This window comes from Falco naumanni, chromosome Z (genome assembly GCF_017639655.2).
Source record: "Falco naumanni isolate bFalNau1 chromosome Z, bFalNau1.pat, whole genome shotgun sequence".
Classification (NCBI taxonomy): domain Eukaryota; kingdom Metazoa; phylum Chordata; class Aves; order Falconiformes; family Falconidae; genus Falco; species Falco naumanni.
In genome coordinates this window covers 31718162-31738573 of record NC_054080.1, presented here as the reverse complement: position 1 = coordinate 31738573, position 20412 = coordinate 31718162, and positions in this window count along the sequence as shown.

The window sequence follows — 20412 nt, the reverse complement described above, 5'->3', positions numbered from 1 at the left end:
TGTGGCATCTCTCCAGATGAAGACTGGAAATGTTTTCCTTCCTTTTTTAGCTCTCTGGATTTGTGTGTGTGCGCCACAGGCACTTTGTATCATTCTAGTATATTTATACTTTCAACTTATTGATTGGTAGATGGGATGATAGCCCTTTGGATATATTTCGCTGCTCATTTATAATTAATTTGGCACAGGCATAAAAAATCAACCTTTATTCATTTACCATCTATTCACCATGATTGTTTTTTAGAAGGCTTAAAAATAGAAGAGCCATGGACTAAGGCAACTGGCGAATGTGCGCATGCATGATTTCAGACATGTTGCCATAAGATCTGGCTGTAAATTTTATCTTCATTATCCAAAAAGGGGGTATACTCTTAGGTCACATGCACAGATGTAAGGACCACAAGCCATCCTGGTGAGTGCCTGCATAGGGCTGCTGAAGCGTTCATTGGAGTGACTTCCCCCAGTGTGTGGTATGGCCCTACTGGCTGGAACTGAAGGGGGAAGGCTGCTGTTTTGAGAGCATCTCTGTGTCCCCTGCAAGGTCTTGAAGGTGATCTATCCTGGGTGAGGCAGGAGATTGTAAGAAAAGGATGGCCAGATAAGTGAGCTTGGGGCTCTTGGAGAGAAGGCAAGCCTGCTTCTTTGTGCATGGGCAGTCCTGTCACAGGAGCTAAGTGATGGACTTGTGGAATAACCATGCTGCTCCTGAGTCCTAATCACTCATATTCCACTGAGCTGATCACACACAGTTCACAGGGAGTATTCTCTGTATCACTTTCCCCAGCTGCCAGTAACAACTGCCTGTAATTTGCTTTGATAAATACAGGAGGTATGAGCATTTAATTCAAAATGACAATTTAAGGTTTCAGAAGCAGTTCATCTACTCTGCAGTGCTTTAAAGATCTCCCAAATGCAATCTTTTGTATGTGCTTAAAATCTGCCTTTGCCACTACTCAAATATATTTATAGACTACTGGTGGGCTGCCTATGAAAATTCTCATCCCACAATTTTTCCTTCAGGTTGGTGAATGCTTCTGTTTCATGAAGGTTAATGCTACAAAGAGAGAGAAGCAGCTGCTCAGGATAGGCTTGTAAGTGCCTGCTAACCCCCTTAGTCTGTGATCTCAGTAATGCGTTCACTGCACACTGCAGGACGGTTCTGTATTGCTCATGCAGAATTAAAAGGTTGTTTCACTTTCCTTGATGCTTGCATTATATCCACCTATGTCTCCTTTGAATTACTCCTCCAAATTGTCTTCTGCAGTATTCCACTCCTGTCCAGAAATAAAAAACCCAAACCAGGAAAGGCTCAGCTCCCCTAATTGTCCTGCCCCCACTCCTCCCAGTGTTCAAGCATGCCCAAGATGAATCACTGCACACCTATAGCTTGTATCCCTCCGTTGGCTCTCCCTTTCTGCTTGTTTCATGCTCACTTGCCAATCAAGCCTAACATTTGGGGACTGGGCCTTTGCTGGGGTTCATTAAACCCAGGGCACACCTTCCGCAGCAGTCTAGGGTACACCTGAGAGCCTCCAAGTCATGTCAGTGTCTCAGACAGCTTTGCAGGTACACACCGTCCCGTAATTTGCCTTGGAAAATGGAGTGCTGCTTTAGGCTCCTGGCCACACTGTGGCTTTGAACTGCTGTCCGAGGTGAAAGAAGAGTTTGCCTGACTTTCCAGCTGTGCACAGGGAGAGCCAGGGGAGTGCTGGCTTTCAAGGGCAGTGATGGATGGCAGGGCTGTGTCTGTACTGCAGCCTCCTGCAACAGTGGGGGTGAGGACAGGGAGGGAGCCAAGGAAGGCCAGCACTTGGTAAGTGAGGTAAGGATTTGTCAGAGTGATTTTGGGCTTCAGGCTTTGGCTACATCTTCTGCTGGCACACTGCTGTGGTTGCTGGGGTGGGAGATGGCTCTTCTATGGTGCCTCCCAAGAGGATAGCCATGGTGTGGCACAGGGAGCAGGGCAGAGTCGCAGTCTTTGAAGGCTTGACACAGGCATGCCCTAAGATCTGCTGATCAAGATTAAATATCAAATTAAGAAATCAGGGCTGGACACTCATGGAGTCAGAGGCCTGGCCAGATAGACTTGGTCATCAGCTTCCCTCTCTACCAACGAGTTACTTGGGTTGAAGGTCTCAGGGGGACTGTAAGAATGCAGGAGCCTAAAGCAGCTGGGCACTGTTCCCGTGTCTTCCTTCAAACCTCCTAGCCTGTAGCAGCAATAAGGACATTCTTGCTGTGTTGATAGACATCCTGTAGCATAGCCAGGTGCTGCTGCAATACCTCCCTGTGGTTTTCAGACCTGCTTAGTACCCCTAGATTCTCATCTTTGCAGAGCTGTACAGAGCCATCACCCCCAGGCAGCATGCCTGCTTTCAGCAAAGGCTGAGTTTCCTGGTGGGAGGTATGGCTTTTTTCTCTCCCTGCTCTGGCTATGCCTCACCTTCTGGTTGTCACTGTTTTGTCCACCTGGTTTCAGTCATCCCTGCTGCATTGCTCTGTTCTTTTCTGGCTCTGGTCTTTGTGGTTGCAGAGCGCTGGACTCACAATGCTGCAATTTGACCTGCTGCTGTTTCCTTGCCAGCTTTTGCCAGTTTCACAGTTTCAGCTCTGTTTGGGCTGCTTCTATTTCTGTATAGGTTTATGTGATGACTTCTTTTTTTTTTTTTTTTGTGTGTGTGTGTGCTGAAGTGCTTTGAGACCCTTCTGTGGGTTTATTCAGTGCTTTAGCTCCCATTTCATGCTGCAAGGTCATCTAGCCCCAGGCAGCCATGCAACACCAGCACCTCAGCCAACACCACACCTGGCCTTTCTGTTTCGCAGAAAGCAAGAATGCTTCTTTGCCTTTGCTCTGTGGCAATTTCCAGCAGAGAAGGAGAGGGCATGGGAAGAAAGCAACACTCAGTTCTTTCTGTGCTGCTGTGCATTCTGCAGCACCCCACAGGGCTGGCTAGCTGAGAGGACCATGTGGTATCCTCCTCTGCAGCACATGCTCCCTCTAGGATGTGCTGGGCAGTCAGTTCTCCCCCTCCTCTACCCTGCCCAGCATACAATTTTCCCAAATAGATACAATACGGTTCTTAATGCCTAATTCTTATTCTGAGAATACTTTCCTGCTTCTCGCTGGAAAGATTATTAATGCTGCATTGCCCAGCCAGTCACACTATCCCCAGTAGAGCTATAAATAAATACCACCCAGCAGTTGCATACAGCAAGCCCTATTTTATTATTTTCCATTCATAATAGAAAACATGAGAAGCAACTGCCATTTAAAGAAGAGGCTGAGTAAGAGTAACAGCTTTAGTTTAGTAGGCACCTCATTCTTCCATCCTCCAAGATCCAGGGGGCAAAGAAATCCCACACTTCCTTTTTGTGTAAGTTTTACTGTTCTCTGGTTATGATGGTTATTTGTCCATCTAGCTGGCAGGAACACATGCTTACATGTGCAATGTGCTTCACATGACCCTAGGCAGGAAGGCTTTTCCTGTTCAAAATGAGGTGAAAACACTCAACCAGGACTTGCTTTGTTCACTGGAAAATTAGTTTCTTAGCCAAAATGCAAACAACTGTTACAGTTGCCATGGTATCTTCATTTCTTATGAAACAGAAGTCCCTTCCTATGTTGGGTAGGCAGTTTTGGTTCAAAAAAAAAAAAAAGATAAAATATTTTAAAAATACTCTGGTTTTGGATATTAAAAATGTCAAGGGAGGACTGAAGCCCTTTGCAAGAATGGTTTCCACTGACATTTTACTAATTTATTTAAGATTTAGAGGTTTCATTTTAAAAAAGTAAATCATGAGAACTATTAAACCTCACGCTTTAGAGACTCCCACCGAAAAGTAATATTCAGTTGGCTTTATTAACGACCCTGCCTGAGCTCTTCAGCTGTGAGTCATTCTGAAGGGCAGATGGATGGGAGGAGGGATGCAGGAGAGGGAAGGGTCTGGTGTCTCTCCCATGCGGGATGAAGCAGATGCCGGTGGTGGTGGTGCAGATGCCTCAGTGCAGACGGAGGGTAGGCCAAGCTCAGGGTGTGCCCCCAGCTCCCTGTGGTCATGGTGGACCAAGCCCCTGCCCAGCAGAGGGCTGCCTTATGAAGTCTGGGGTGGCTGCAAGCTGTATGTGGACCCCTTAGGAAGCAGCCGCTCAGTGGGACTGCGAAGCCTTGCAGGGGAAATGTGTTTTTTCTTCTCTTACTGTCAGTGTGTGACTCAGGGACTTGGGAAGGGCTTTCACTGCTGTTAGATGAACACTTCCAATTAGGTGGGGTTTGATTTCATACAGCTGCTAGCTTTCTGAAATGTGTTAGGAAAAAATGTTTGCCATGACATTATTATTCACCAAAACCTAGATTTCATCAAATACAGCGCACAATAAACTTGCAGAAGCTACATGATTTGGTGGAAAAAAGTTCAAGGCACTTAATAAGATGTTTCATAGGATTTGTTTCTTTGTTATACAAACCCCTACACACCTCCACACCTCTAGAAATGAAATCCCCTCTGACCCCTCGCACATAAATTGTTTTATGATCTTTCTGTGTGATACTTTTTCCAACTCACAAAGGCACTTGCTTTATGATTAACTGAAAGTACTTAATTGGTCCCAGTAAAGGCATACTTTCTTAGAAATCAGCCTATGGTAAGTCCTTGTAGGATTGTAGTCTTTGTGGTTTTGCTATAGGAAGTCAAATAGAGAACAAATAAAAACATTGTTGAAGAAATAAATTAGAATCTAAGTAAGGATTTATAAAAAGAAAATAAGACCGAGTATTAGCTTGATCTTGTGAAAGCTTTTGAATGGTGGTTGTATAATTAATTGCTAAATCCTCATTGCTAGAAGCTCCTTCTTGCTAGCTTTTGGTGAAAGAGGATAATTTTTTTACAGGATGCCAAATAAACTGTAGGAGCAGTCATGAGCAAAACTGGAAACTTCAGAAAACCATGAGAAAAGACACCTATAGTGAAACATCCTAATAACTCAAGAATTGCTTATTCAGCTGTTTAACCCCCTGTTCTGAGACTGGGGGGGGGGGTGAAGGTTAGCAGCTACTCATCCCGATTGCTCAAAAATCATTGCTATATCTCTCCAGATTTGTAAGACTTTGTTGAAAGTCATGGGCTTGGGGCTGGAGGGGAAGAGGATTTCTCTTCGAAGCATTCACACTTCTATGTTTGTCTTTGCTTTAGTGCACCTCTGCACCTCCACTGTACAGACTTCAGGAACTGCTGCTACTGAGGGCACTGCCGAGCCCTCGGGAAGGCCAGTGCTTTTGCTGGGGTTAGTGGCTGGGACGCATTACTGTGGTGTCATGCACAGCAGGTAACCTCCTCATCTTACTGCTCCTGGTTAGGGCTTATCCTGGTACTGTTACAAGGATTGCCATGGCAATCCTTCAGGCTGACGCTCTGATTTGCAAGGTGCAAGTTCATCTCCAGGAGGTCCATCTGAAGAACCTAATGCAGCAAACCCTACTACTTAGCCTCTGTTTGGGCTTGACATGCTGGCCCTTTTTGTGAGATTTTGCTGCTCCCTGTTCAGTAAATGGCATCTATCAGAAGAAGAGTCATGATCCTGCATGGGGATTTTCTGCCTTGTCAGCAGGGAGAGAGCAGACCCTGCCTAGCTGGACCCTAAGAGAGCACCCAGCTCTTCTCTGATCGTTACTAGGGACTTTCACTTTCCGTGTGGCTGCAATGTGAAAAGTCCCCACATCTGCGATGAAGCTGGTCAGGTTTAGAGTGAATATTTTGTTATCCTGACTTTCCTTTCCTTACTTAATTGGCAAGTATTGTCATTTAACCCCGGCCAGCAGCTAAGTACCACGCAGCTGCTTGCTCACTACCTGCCCTGCTCACAGTGGCATAGGTAGAAGAATCAGAAAAAGGTAAAATTGATGGGCTGAGATAAGAGCAGTTTAATAAATGAAATAAGGTAATAACAAAAAAACAAATAACAATAATAATTGTAATGGAAAGGAGAGGGAGAGAGAGGAATAAAACCCAAGGGGAAAAAAGTGATGCATAGGACAATTGCTCACCACCTTCTGACTGATGCCCAGACAGTCCCTGAGCAGCGATTAGTGGCTCCCAGCCAGCTCCTCTCAGTTTATATACTGAACACATCGTCATATGATGTGGAATATCCCTTTGGCTAGTTTGGGTCAGCTGTCCTGGCTGTGCTCCCTCCCAGCTTCTTGTGCACCTCCTTGTTGGTGCACAAGAGTGTAGGAAACTTGACAAGTCCTTGATGTAGAGTAAGCACTATTTAGCAACAACTAAAACATCAGTGTGTTACTAACATTATTCACATATTAAATTGAAAAAGCAGCACTGTATCAGCTACTAAGAAGAAAATTAACTCTATCCCAGCTGAAACCAGGATAACAAGTTATGAAACTGATTAAAAGAAATACGACAATCCTGGATGAGCAAATAGTATTTATTTCTGAACATAATGAAGCCAGCAATAGTCAGTCACTTGGAAGCAACTCTCAAGGGACAGCCAGCTGGGTTTAAGACTCCATCTAAACTGTCAGTTCTAGCTACCAAAGTGAATCCCAGACGTGATGGACAATGTGCCCTGTGCCCACCCTGTTCCCAGTTCACTTGTGACAATTCTATGGCTTGCTTTCCCCTCAAGGGGCTCCTTTCCCTGGAAGGCAGAGTGAGGAGCTCTCCTTTTAGAATTAAGCAAGGGAAGTGTGCAATTGCAAAAACTTGTGAAGTGGGAAAAACAGCATAAGCCAATTACTAAGTTGCTTAGCTGAAGTGTTGTGCTGATCAAACAAGCAAAACCTTCTGAAAACATTCCCAGTTGCAGGCCCAGATATATATATTTTTTTTTTGTCAGACCACATTTATAATTAAAACCAGTAAGTCCATCAGAAGAAAATTTTGAGTGGGTCTGCTCTGCATTTTCAGAGGCAGAGAGTCCGCAATAAGAAACCTCATCTCAGCTGTGGGCTCAAAACCCCACTGGCTATCTGGATGACATTCCAGTGTTTTCTGAGCCCTTTGTATGTGCCTGAGGGTGTTAGGCTAAATTATTGCCCAATGTGAGATGCTGGTAGGTGTCACTTGTAGAAAAATGCATCAGCTGGGTGTTTCCTACACTTGTGGCTGGAGGCTGCATGTCCTGTCTTCTTTGAAGACGGTCAAGGATGCATGTCCTGTGCTTTCTTAGGATGATGGTTTAATTCAAATAGGAAAAGAATCAGGAGCAGGGCTGGACTGAGCACTTCTGTGAATAGTAACAAGTGCACAGGTACGCAGATCAAGACTGCAAAATATTTTTCCTGGCTCTTTTCCCTTGTACTCCAGCCTGGTTCCATACAGGGACACACATATTTTGTTGCTAATGTTATTTAGTAGACTACATAAAGGTCAGGGTCTTCAGCAACCTGTATGTTTTACTTGACTTTAATACCAGTCAGCAGATGTTCTTAAATACTTCATTTTTTTTACTTCTTACCTTCTGTCTGGCCCATGTATTTGTTGCAGAGATGTGTGAGTGCATATTACATCTGTCATGGCAGATCCTACTTCCTATTCAAACTACTGTAACGCTATTACAATTCCAGTGTTGGCTCCTGCATTTCAGCTATAGACTACTGCAATATTTATCCTCAGCTGAAGGAAGTAAAGCACTTCAATTTTTCATCCCCTAACAAGCTGCATACTGCAGGTGTGGTACATATTCTTAAGCATTAGAAATCACTGGACATTTGGCTGCTTAATGCTTAAGAATATGTACTGCACCCGACCAATTTATTTTTTAAATGAAGATTTGGATCAAATAACACATTAGAAACAAAAGACACTCTGTTTCTGTGTATTTTTTTTAAAAAGAGATTATCTTGCCTGATATTACATTTTAAGAATTTAAAAGCAAAACTGCTCAGTCTGGAGGATCATCGCTTTGTGTTTGATCTCAGACCATGCATTATTGATTCCCAGTATGTGAAAAATATCTAAAATGTCTGCAATAAAAATGCAAAGAGTAAAAATGCTTCCACTGCTTATGAAATTAAAATCAATTTTATATGCATTATGTTGCAGGGAGTTGAAATTTGTTAAGTAGGTTAAGTAGTAGGAGGAATATTACAGAAAATGATTGCATTTCATTGTAAGATAAATTAGTAAAAAATATAGCAAAATTAGTATAGAAATAAAATAAGTTCTGCAATTAAATGCCAAAATACACTAAAAAAAGCTATTGCTAGGCGCTTAGAAACAGGTAAAGCAAATCTGACCTATAACAATCACGTCCAGTAATCCCCAGGCAGTAACTCTTCCTTCAGTTAAGGGATCGCAGGTGTATTCCCAGGCAACAGTGATAGTAATCTCAGACTTTAGATCCCAATTTAAGTGTCTTTTTGCAGCCTTAATCCCAGACTGATATATGAAAGCACAAGGTACTTACCTATTTTTAGTGGGCCAGAACTGGGCTGCCATTCTGGGGCCAGGAACAAAACTGTCACTGTATTTCTCCCTGCTGTCCTGCACCCTGGAGAGGAAGAGTTGTTGGGGGGCAGCAGGGAGATTGCAGGTTTAGGGTTCATCTCACCTGTACTTGGCTACAGTATAAGGCAGGCTCTGAGCTACCTGTTCAGGCTGTCTTTGCAGCCAGTGGGCAGTGGCAGGCAGTTTGCTGCATCCCTGCGGTGGGGTGCAGCCACGGCTCCCAGCTAGCTGTCGTGGAAGACCCGGCAACAGCCTCTCATGTCTGCCTACATTTGGGCAGCACATCTAACATCAGTGTCCCTCTCAGACTGGTCCTTGCTCTGGACTTCTGCTCATGAAGCCTGGCTGTCCTGCACCCTGCTGACAAAGCTGTGGATGGGTGGTCCTGCTTGCTGGGCAAGTACTGCATACAGGCACCTCAGGATGCATGGTGTTTCCTGAGAGACATGTATTAACGCATTTCGATATGGAAAGGTTTGCAGGTCTGGAAGAACCTGGGATTTTGTGTGTTTGTTTGTTTTCTTGAGAGCAACCCTGTTTTTCTTCTTTTTCTCCTGAAAGCAGTTCTAGCTGATTTTGCTATTGTATGGTATAGGATATTGTTCCTCCAGCCTGGCCCTTCCTGAATGAAGTTCCCAGGGGCACCAATCTTCTCACTGTCTGAGCAACGCTACAGGCAAGTTTCTGACACAAATCAGTGCCTATTTTCCTCCTTCTCCTCCTCCCACCCCCTTCAAGTGCTGTTTCATGCACGTTCACATTTCAGTTTCTCCTTATCTTCATTATTAACTGGAGACAAAGCAACTCTTCGCCTCCTCAGCTTGCAAGGTCATATACCAGTGGGAGCAGTAATGACTGGAGAGCTTTGATTCACTCTTAGTTACATGCAGAGTCCTTTCACAGACCCAAAGAAAAACAGACACTAGCCTGAAGCTTCTCTTATTTGCTGCCTTGTTCCTAGGTTCTGCTGCCAGCTCTGCCTGGTACCAGAGAAATTGTGTACTCTGGATTTTCCGCCTTCACAATATTTGTTGGCAGTCTCTCTCTTTTGTGAGCATAGATAGCAGCCTAAGGGACAGCTGAGCTTCCTCTGGGGTGTCTCCATACCCCGGCACTAAAAAATCCATCCTTATTACTGTGTGGTTTGTAGGGATTTTTAATGTATATCCTACTGGAAAATACCTAATAGAACAGATGCAGTTAGAAGAGAGTAAACATTTATTCCCTCTCCCTTGTGGTGACCATTTCTTCTCTCCATTAAATACAGAACTTAATCTGACGCAATTGCTTTCCCCCATTGTTTTCTTTCTGTTATTCTTTTTGAAGAACAGGTAGTAAAAGGATGTACCTGTGTAGCTGATGCTGGCCTGACTTCTGATCTTGTTCACTAATTTTTGAGAACCTTTATGATTTTCAAGGAGATCCAAGAATGTCCCTGGTTTTCGCAGGTTTGCCAAATGGTTTGATTGGATTTGTATTGCATTGCGTTTCAAAAATGCAACATTAGTCCCTCTCCCTTTGGTCTTCTTTCTGGATTTTGGTTTGTTTTGTGCTTTGTTTGGGGTTTTTTGTGTTTGTTTTTTTTTTCCAAAATAAACCAACCTTTACTCTTTCTTGCCTGATTCCACCAGTTTAATGCACTTTTTATTAGGGTGGTAGTAGTAGTAGTTGTAGATGTTTTGCTTTGCTTCGCCAAGAAGCAAAATGGCTGTTTTGTTCGGAGTGATTTTTGTGATGGTTGCTCTTTTTGAGGGGAAAGTGAGAACTACAGCTGTGTATAATTGACTATGTTGCATTTCATTTTCTTGTTTCCCAGAAGCAGCTAAGAAAAGAAGGCACTGGCCTGTGAAGCTAAGATAAAGAAAGAAAATAAAACTATCTATACTAACAGGTAACTAATTTTCCATGAAAGTCTATTTTCCTTGTCTTTATGCAGTTAGCTTTCTTTAGCTTTGGGAGTTTGTGACTATGTAAAATAACAAGATCATACATAGATTAGCATAATAGCAATTGCAACAATAGTGTTTTTTAATAGATCGTTTAGTAGTGCTTTGATGTTTCTAACAATCCCTAATGGTGCAGCATTAGAAATGATTCTCTAAGTGCTCAGAAATGAGGCCTTAAAAAGAAAAAAAAAAGTTGCTGTTGTTATAGAAAAGGCACCTATTGATCCCTGTCACAGAACTGGGATGCTATCTCACCCTCTGGTTCTTCTGAATAAATAATGACCTTTGACATAATGCAGCACTGGGCAGGTTAGAAATAGCAGCTAGCCCCTGGGAGAGGCTGAGACGTAACAGCTCCTGGGCTGAAATGAAGCTGAGAACTGCTAGGGGTGGGGTCACCTTTTTGCTCAATTTCTGCCACCGGATATAACCAGAATGACATCTAATTTGAAAAATGACCTGACAGATTCTTGCTGAAGAGGTTCTTGTAATCAGAGAAAAAGGGATCTGAGGGTCTGTGGAAGTCCCCAGACTGGACCCAGCGGATGCACCCAAGGTCCTGGGGCTGGATTTACCATAGCATGACCCCAGCAACAGAAAGGTCTTCACTGCTTGCTCTGCAGCAGACCCAGAGCCTTTTGATACTGGCACTTGCCTTTTACAAACACTTAACCAGGATCTTTGTGATTTCTTCCCCGTATTCCAGACCAGGATGTGCCTCCCTGAGCTGTTAGTAGGGCAGTCAGAAATACTATCTTCCAGGTGTAATTATTGGTACAAGACTTGTTATTCTCTAATGCAGGGGCTTGCCCTTCCATCATTTGGTCTGTGCTGAAACCCTTCAGGTGAAGCCTGCTGATCAGTGCAGGCTGTGCAGTGTTGCCTTGCATGGAGGTCTCCAATGGGGGTCATCTGCAGGCAGCATGCTGCTTGTCCCTGTGTGTGGCGGGAGATCCCTTGGCTTCTGGAAGAGAAATGGTCACATTGGCACAACATACACCCGAGATAATTAGTATTTGCTGGTAAGATCTCCTTAGGGCAAAGGGATCACTGGCACAGCAACACCTGTGTCTGTTTCTGCAGCCGGCTCAACCCAAGCAGGCCAGCCGTCGCTGTGTGGTACTCCATTGCAAGGCACTGCCATCATGTAAGCCATAGGCTCTGGAGGTGCCCTGTAACATCTGGAAAGGTGGCTTGTGTGGAGATGATGGTCTTTTTTGTGACACGGGCCTGTAACAGAGATGTCATATTGGTCAGTAGTGGTGACCCTGCGTGTCTTTGCTGGGGCATGAAATTATGCTTATCCCTTTGGAAGCAGAAGGATTAAGGCATTGAGAGTACAAGCTTTCAAAGTATCAACCAACAAAACAGGCTGGTGGTTCCTTGAGGCACTTGAACAGGGTCTCTGTGGTGATCTGAACCACTTTCCCCACAGGCTTTACTCTGTCTGCATAAACTACCTTTTCTATCCCTCTACCATGCAGAGTCTGTAAGAGCTGCACTAAGATGTTAATCACAGTTGGGTCTTACCAGAACCAGAAGGCTCATGTACGCAGGGGTGAGAAAGTCCAGAGATAAGAAATTAGTAAAACCCAATTGCTAGGAATGGGATCTTGTGAATTTTAGAGGTAAGCCAAAGCTGCTGGGAAGTTGGTAATTTCCAAGAAAAGTAGAAAGCAATGGTTATGATTGTTAATTACTTACATGTTGTCTCAAAAAAACTGATGTGCCAGTGTCCTTTGGTGATGTACTTGGGTATGAACTTTCATGAAAGGTATCCATAGTCCTTACAGAACTGAGAGCCAAGCTCAAAGTCAGCCAAGAGTTCAGATGAGTTACATCAAGCAAGTCATAAGGCTCAATGTGGAATCCTCTGAGAACATGAATTTTCTATACTAGGAAGTTTAAAATCTACATTTAAAAATGATACATACATATTTTATGCTGGTTTCATCACCAAAATGTGTCTCCACCGCAGCAATCAAATCCTTGAGATATATATCTGTAAGTCAATGTTGGGAATCATTTAAAGAAAAAGCCTCCAAATGTGATATTTATATCTTCACAGACTATCTTTAGGTGCCATTTGTCATGTTCTTGCACAGTGTCTCCCAAACCTCCTCTTTCTGAAACAGCAATATTCCACACCTCATTGTTAAATGTTGGGAAAACAGGGAAAGCTCCTAAAATGATTTTAATTCATTTCATAGAGCAATAACATCAATGCCAGTAAAATTAAGTTGAGCCATCTGGTGCTCCCTGAAAGACACTTACAGAATAGCTCTTTCACATCAGCTGTGAAGACACTGGATTGCCAACCTGAATGTTTTCTGTGAGATGAGCAGAGAGGCGTACCACACTCGGGATTTGCTGCATGTAGAAATAATGTCTCCCTTCATCACAGCATCTCTGGGGAGTGGCAGAGAGCATGAATGAAGCAAGACGGGGTGAGCAAGAGTCTGAAATCATATGTAGGGCTGATACTGAGTTTGGGAATGGAGGGGGAGACACAGCAAGGAAATGCCAGGACAGACATAAGGGAGAGGGTGCTGTAGCTGCGTGTGTGTCAGGGGCAAGTGTGGCTTTTTACAGAGGGGAAAAAAACAGAGAAAAGCACATGCAATACTTCTGTGTAGAAAGTATATTCCTGCTAGTGGATAAGAGGGGAAAGAGCAAGTAAATTTAGGAACCTTCCAGGACTGGACATCAGCACAGGAGTGGGGAGAAAGTTAATGAGTGTGTGATGATATCAGTAAAAGGTATTTGCTGGCCCTCAAAGCCGTGAATCCAGGACTTTTGTGACGGCAATGAATGAAAGCTGCAGATGAAGATAAAATAGAAGATAAAAGACGGATGGGAGAGGGAGGAAGATAGTCAACACTCTGTAAGAAGGTTATTTTGAAGGATAAAAGAGTTTATGAGGAAGGCCAGGGTCATCAGAAGAAATGTCATGCTTAGCTGGACCAAAGAACTTTGGGGCATATGAGGCCAATATGTTCCTACATGGGAGTGGAAAAGCTGTTGATAACAGCGGAGAGGTAAAAATATTCCAGTTATTTCTATCTTCTGTGCTTGGAAGAAGCAGCATGAATGCTCCCTACTCTGTTGGAAACTAGGGGTAAATCATCTGGGATTTTCAATCAACAGTCTAAGTAATTTGCTCCCATAATGTCAAAAGAAAGAAACAAGCAACTCCCCCTCCCACACTGAAAAAGAAAATATTTACTGAGAGTATGAAAATATTCTATTAAAATACTTGGAACACCGATGAAATATCTGAAGACTGGAAGATGGCTATTAATAGGTAAACAAGATGACCGGTTGACCTGACATCACTCCTGAGCAAAATAATGGAAAAATTGATACAGGATTCAATTAGTAGAGAAATAAAAGGCAGGAATATAAGTGATTTCAGTCAACATAGTTTTATGCAAAACAGGACTTGTTAAAACAGAATTTATTTCATTCCTTCAGATTAAGAGTTGGGTTGATGAAGGCAGCTATGGAGGTATAAGATTCTTTGTAATGATTTTGATCTTATACCAGTATGTTTCTGATATAGAAATAAATCCTGTTTGACACTGAAATGTGTAGGCACTAAGGACTGGCTAGCTGAAACAAGCAGTTTCTAAGGGAAGTTACCATAAACATGGGTCTTTTCAATGTGTTCTAAAAAATTTGCTATTGAGCTTATTCTGTATCTTTACCAGTATCTGAAGGAAAATACGAACTGGCTGGAAAATATTGTTGACACTATGCCAGAATGGCTGGAAAACCAGGGGCAAAACCCTGCTGTACAAAAGGAGCAATTTGGATTGTTCACCAAGCCATTTGAAGACAAATGGGTTGGTACTGTTTAGTGCAAGGTTGTGCATGAACGGACGGGGAATTGTGGCCTGCCCTGCGGAGTGTGGGATCACAGCCTGGAAAGTAGTTTGGGGATCAGAGTTAATAATACAGCTGAAATATAAACATGCAGTTGATGCCACAGCAGGTGGATCTAATGTCGTCTTTGGAGATATATGCAATTGAGAAATGAAGACTAGAAATGCGGTGCTGAAAATTCAATACAGGAACACAGCATTTGTCCGTGACCACAGGAAATACTGCAGAAGAGAGATAATGGTGTGGGAGGCAGGAGGTGGGGAGAGAGAGGCAAAAACCATCTTGAAATGCAGAAATCGGGCCTTGCCTTTGTCGCAGTGTTTGAAAAATGTTGTTTTAATTAGCTGCAGGTATGAATTTTAGAAAAGTTGAGCTCTGCTGGGTTGCTTTTTACAGGTCCTCACTTAGAAAGTGTGACCTTACTTCGTTATAAGATAGTTCCTTCCCCCAGAAAAGGAAGCAAAACTTGATGAAGTGCCTTTCACTCTGACTGATTTCTAAAAGCAATGTCACTTTAAGCAATAATTCAGATAATTTTGCCCAATAGTCCCTGTGCGGGGAAGCTGAGAAAGCATTCAAGAAATCTTGTTTGTCCCCTCCCCACAAGTGGCATTAGAGTGCAAGTACCAGAAAGGTGCTTTTGGTGTAGAAAAGAAAGGCATGCAGGGAACTAATAGAAGTCAGATCAGAATTTCAGGCTAGAGGAGAGGTATATGTGTTTTTAACCATGGTGGAACAAAGCCATGAAAGAAATGGTGTCTTTGTGTGAAGATGGGAGGCTTTTCTGGAAAAAGTGCTGAGTCAAAATAGTTCGGGGAGCTCAGTATGAGAGTTGAGCAAAATGAAATATGCAGGAGATTCTGATACAGCATCTGACCATGTTTAGTCTTAAATGTGGTAGCTAAAATGAAGTTCATTGTCCAGTGAAGCGTGTAAGAAACTGAGAGTCCAAGTCAAAGGTAGTGCTGAAAGAGATGCTGTCAGCAGGCAAAGCTTTGGCTTACATCAGGGGGACTGGAGTTGAGCAAGGATGTTTACTTCTGCTGAACCACAGTTTGGTGTGTGACATTGAACATAGCTCAGAGACCCACCACAAAGTTTGGGTGTATCAACCTCCTGGGAAGGCTTTGCTTTTACCTAGTCTGCAAAGGAAGATTTTTACCTCCTTGCCCATGCCTGAACTTTACAAAAAGCAGTACTGTTGGAAGCCTTATCTGAAGTACCACAGAAATTGTCCAGTCCTTATCATCACACACTTGTCACTCTGCACTAGTCTTTATAGTTGTTGGTTTATGGCCTAGTGTGGTTAAGTGGGCATACATATTTTTGGGTCATTACACTGCTTCTCCAAATCTGCTCTATTGTTTCTGTTTGGCATTGGACTGTCCCCTGACACAGAACAGAAGTTAGGTATAAGTTTGAAAATACCCTTTTCTGTTTTTCTCAGCAGCCCTGAAAAAAATATTTTAACAGTTTCACAAAATAAAGAATGTAGGCTTAAATTGTTGAGAGTAATTCCTTCTACTAGCTAAATATAATGTCAAGCAATGTCTTTATTTTTTCCTCATGTTATTCCCTTTGCCTTTGTCCCTTAGGTACTAGTGACTCAGGATGGAAGCTTACAAAATATGAAGAAGAACATGCAAAGTCTCTCAGAGAATAAACAGTATTATTTCCTGACAAAACTGCACACTGACAGTTATTGAGCAACAGCATGACATGCAGAAGAAGATACAGAAACCATAAAAATGGAGCTGACGTGATTGTGAGACTCCCACACAAACCAAGGGTACAAGAGATTCACAGGTAGGACTCAGTTAAACTCTCTTCAACCCTGCTGCTCACAGATTACGTCCCCAAGGAAAGGAAATGTTTTTGCAGAGGTTAATGACATTGGTTGAAACTTCTCATGCTAGCAGTCTTTTGCTTGTGGAAGCAGGGAATGTATGATTTAACACTTAAGTGCCCAGATTCTCAGAGAACTTTGTCTTCCTTGTAGACAAGGTGCAGTGCTTAGGTATGCAAACATGCTCAGTATCTGGCACTTGCCAACTTCCCTAGGATTTCTGTTGGCTGGTGGCGATTGGGACTTTGTTGATTTTCATTTTGCTGATAACTCTTTCCTACCTCTCTACTTTGAATCCATTGCTTTGTATTCTGCTTCCCTCCAAGTACCTTTCTATTCAGACAGGCATTCTGTTTTTCTTTCTGACACCTCTTTGTGTTGTCAAATGCAACATGACCAAAATGGAATTCCAGATACCTACCACCAGAATGATTGCCTTGCCATATGGATGTTGGGGATGGCAGCAGTATGGTGTCCAATTCAGTGACTTAAGAGAAGAATATTAAACAAAAGCCCTCTAACTCCAAGCCCCAAGCACCAGAGCACGCAGATGTGAGATCTTGATAAATGCAGAACTGCTCAAAAACAAGGAATGTGGTTTTATCTGCCTTTTCTTTTCTGCTTCTCACTGCTCTCTATTCCGGCAGGCATACCTAGTCTGGGGCTGGGCTTGTCTGTCTCCCATTTTATTGCTCTCATTCCCTTTTAATCACTTCACTAAGTGCTGCACCTATTCTCTATAGCTCCTCCTTCTACTGTCTTTCATGTTTCTCCTCTGATTCCACCTCTGTGGGCTCACACCTGATGAGAATGAGGCTGGTGGCAAAGCACAGAGGCCATTTCCCCCTCCTAATGTGCCAGCAGTACTTAACTCAGTGCAGTTAACAGCAGATCAGTTCTCTGCAGCAGAGAAGGCAATTATTGTCCTATACTCAGCACTGATGAGGTCTCCTTTTAGGAAATCAGAAACAAACTGGAGAGTCCACAGGAGTAAAAAAGAGCAATTAAAGGTGACAAAGTCTGCAATCAGAAAATGTTGGAAGAACACAATTTCCAGAGAAAAGACATGTCTTCCACTGCATTAAAACCTATTTCTAAAAAGAGCAGAAAATAGTTATTTCCAGGCCTTCGGAGGGTGAGGCAGGTAGTCTGCAGTGAGGGAGAGCTGCCCTTACTTTCCTCATCACCACTGTGCTTGTGACAACTGCGGTGGGGTTGGAGCCTCCCTGCAACCTGGTATTGCAGGAGGGACACTGATTTCCAGCAGAAGTTTCTTGGAGACACATCTGCTGCAGAAAAGGTCAGAGCAACCACCAAAATAATAGGCGCAGCCCAGAAATGTCCATCTTTGGGCAAGCTGTAACGGAGCCTGACAGAGGAGCAACACCTTTCTGCCATGCTGTGGGAGCTTGTCACCGGTGGCAGTGCCATGGAGGCTGCTTGTGGGCTTGAGTATCCAAGAAGGTAGTGGCAAGGTAGGGTTGTTATCTGACCATGCCTGGACCCTGTGCCCTGGATCCCATCATACAAAGTGGCAGAATTGTTGGATTTCCACCCACATGCAAATTTAGTGAGTACACCTGAAACAGTGACTGTTCTGCAATCAAAGCGTAGTTCCAGTGTTTCATATCAAAAAAGTAGCGTTTTTACAGGATGGACAATGGCTGGTCTAATAAGGATGCCCTGGCCTCATGCTTACTCACTGCTACTGGCCTGTTCCTTCATCACCTCCCCAAATAAACTTTTGTGACTTGTCTGGGTGTCTCCTTCTGAAGTCTCAGCACAAATCGTTCTTCTCCAACTACAAGACTGATGAAATCTGCTTTCTGCAATGTCAGAAAGAATCCTCCTGTGCTTGTTAATAGGCCCCTGGAATAAACAGCCAGGGTAGGAGGCTGGAAATCAGCTTCACTGAGGAACCCAGCCTTTGGATACTTTCTGCAGAAGTGCTGTTTTTAATTGGGTGGGGTTATGAACTTTCAGAAATCACAAACTGCCCACAGCCACTTAATCTGTTGCACTTTTTCTGGTGAGGTTGTTAAGGTTCGGTGTGTATAGTTTGCTCCACTATCAATTCCTCCACAGCTATAAAGAATGCAGGGACTGCTTCTAGCCTGGTGTAACATCAACAAGAAAAAGTCCCTGCTTGCTTATTTCTGCAACTCCAGAGCCCTGAGCACTTCCTGCTGTGTGCAGAGCAAATGTCACTGTCACATGTGTCATGTTATGCTCTACATTGAAGTAAAGCCCTGTTATTTAACGCCTTGCAAAGGGAAGCAGCATTAAAATCTGAGCCAGAGAGGGAGAGAGCGCAGTGACCTTCTGCTGTGTTCGTTACCAGCAAGGTGAAAAGAGCTGTTGATGATCATGGTGTTTGCGGAAGCTGGTGTGCAGCCCCATGATAGCCATGTAGGATTCTTTGGTTGCATCCTGCCTAACTCAGATCATTCCTGCATCTAAAAGTAACAGAGAGAGCACAATGACCTTTCTAGGCCAGCAAATTCCTGGTAAAATTAACTCCATTTTTAGATTTCAGAAGGAGGCATGCTAAAACCAACCTTACACATAAAATGAGGACTCACTGCATCCAGGGTCAAGTTGCCCTATCTCTTCTGGCCAAAGGGTCCAGTCTTTCATCCTCTACCTTCTCCCAGATAGCATGTATACAATGTGGAGGCATTTGTAAACTCTTTTTTTTCTTTCTTTATGGATCCTACTGCATCCTGGGGTATGTGTGGGGGTGTGGGGGCTTATCTGGTAAAATGCTCCTTTGTTGATAGCAAACAAAGCGTAAATCTTAGAATACAGGCAACTTCTGTGGAAAAGGCTGGTAAATGTTTCCATATGATTTCATATGTTCTCATCATACATAATTAAAGGCAAGTGCAAGGAAACAGCAGGCATTTTCCTTTGCTCATAAGAGACGCAGGTTAAAGGATTAGCTTTCAAGAGTGCCTTTGAGAGGTAATGACTGTTCCTGGTACGAATGTGGTAAACTATAATTAAAGTATTTGGGGAACTGAAACAGGTTTTGAGAACAATTGTTCATACTTTTATATTAAGTAAGAATATAGCCTCTGTATAATTAAAAGTAAGCACTTAACTGCTGTTATTCTCTTCCTGTCTGCAAAAGCTATTGTTTGTTTAGAAGTGAAGGAAAAAAGGAGGGGCTGGGAGCTGGGTTCATTATTGCAAAACAAAAAAACAATTTAGAGAGAGTATGTTTGCTAATAAGTAAGATGTTGAGTGATGTACAACAGTAAACAGTGTCAGCTCTTCTTTCACGTGGAAAAAGGCGCTGTTAATATGATGTCTTTGTGTGTGTGTTGGTGAGAGTGGGGAAGGGGGAACATGCCCCTAAGAAGAAATATTATTAGTTCAGAGCTGCACTCAGATTTCTCACAGAAACTGCTGGGAATGATTACTCACAAGCCACTGTGTTTGCATATGTGGGTCTGTGGTTCAGAAGACATTTCTCACCACCACTGACCATCTTATACATGTTCCAGCAACACATAGGAAAATTTGGTTGGAGTGTGTTGGATAGGTCTCCTCCACCCAATAGCAGAGCTTTTCTGCAAGAATAACTGCTGCATTTATAGCCCTAAGAACAACACCACCTTCTCCCACCTTCCCAGCGGACTGTGCTGCAGGGAAGCACTCAAACTACTGTGGGAAGCACTAGGTGCCCTGAGAGAATTTTGCTTACTCTTACTCCTCTCTGCTTTTGTCTGCTAAGGAATCAAGACAGGGAAGAAATACCATCAGCTACATGTAGGGGACATAGAGACTTACTGTCCTTAAGTGTCTGGAGGGTGAAAGTGGGTTTTGAGGGCAAATATTCTAAGGAGGCAGGCATGATTCTTCCTGAATAGCTACACCATGGTCTCTCTCTTCCTGCTGAACAACTATATAATGTTTTGCAAGCCCTGAAAGACATTAAAAACAACTGCCCTTCTCTGGCATATGTTTTCTCAATGGGATGTCTGCCTGTAACTCCAAAGAGCCTGGAGTGGTGAGTGAACAACATACATTACAGTGCTGATCCTGGTAATGAATGCTACATTCACACAGGACACGAACATCCAACATCAAGACCAGTGAGCACTCAAGATTGAACCTAGGTCTGGCGGAATGCCAGAAAGATGTATGCCATTGCCTTTTGAAAGGATCTGATGTGGGTGTGTAGACCTCTGAAGGATGAAACCTAAGTCTGATGACGTAGCAATATTATCCTACAGTGATGGGCGTATATATGTTTCTGAAGTG